Source organism: Hyposmocoma kahamanoa, unplaced genomic scaffold (assembly GCF_003589595.1).
Source record: "Hyposmocoma kahamanoa isolate Upper Pololo Valley unplaced genomic scaffold, ASM358959v1 138, whole genome shotgun sequence".
Taxonomy (NCBI): domain Eukaryota; kingdom Metazoa; phylum Arthropoda; class Insecta; order Lepidoptera; family Cosmopterigidae; genus Hyposmocoma; species Hyposmocoma kahamanoa.
This window is the reverse complement of record NW_020653492.1, coordinates 3,171,378-3,171,936: the sequence shown is the minus strand read 5'-3', so window position 1 is coordinate 3,171,936 and position 559 is coordinate 3,171,378.

Here is a 559-nt window from a genome sequence, read left to right as displayed (position 1 = left end):
TCGATTTTGCCCACCTTGTCTAAAATATTAGAGGAAACACTTAACGTACGTCTTAAAAATTATCTTGAATCAAATAATCTCATGTCTGATAGACAATTCGGTTTTCGGAACGCCAAGTCTACCGATGACGCAGTTCACGATCTTACTAATCATGTTGTTAAAGCTTTAGACAATCATGAAAAATGCGTCGCGATATTTATTGACCTAGCAAAGGCCTTTGACACAGTTTCCACAACTCGATTATGTTCCAAACTTGAAAAGCTTGGAATTAGGGGAAAACTGCTGGAAATTTCAGAGCTACCTTTCGAATCGTACTCAATGTGTCAAAATTGGCGATTTTTCTGAATCAGGAGCTTCCTGTGGAGCATGGCGTTCCATAGGGTAGTATTTTGGGTCCGACTTTGTTTTTAGCCTATATCATTGATATGTGTTCCATTAACTTAATTAATGGAAGATTGGAGGCATTTGCTGATGACACGGCTCTCATTTTACGGGTCGCATGCACGCACCCACACACACACACACACACACACACACACACACACACACACACACACAC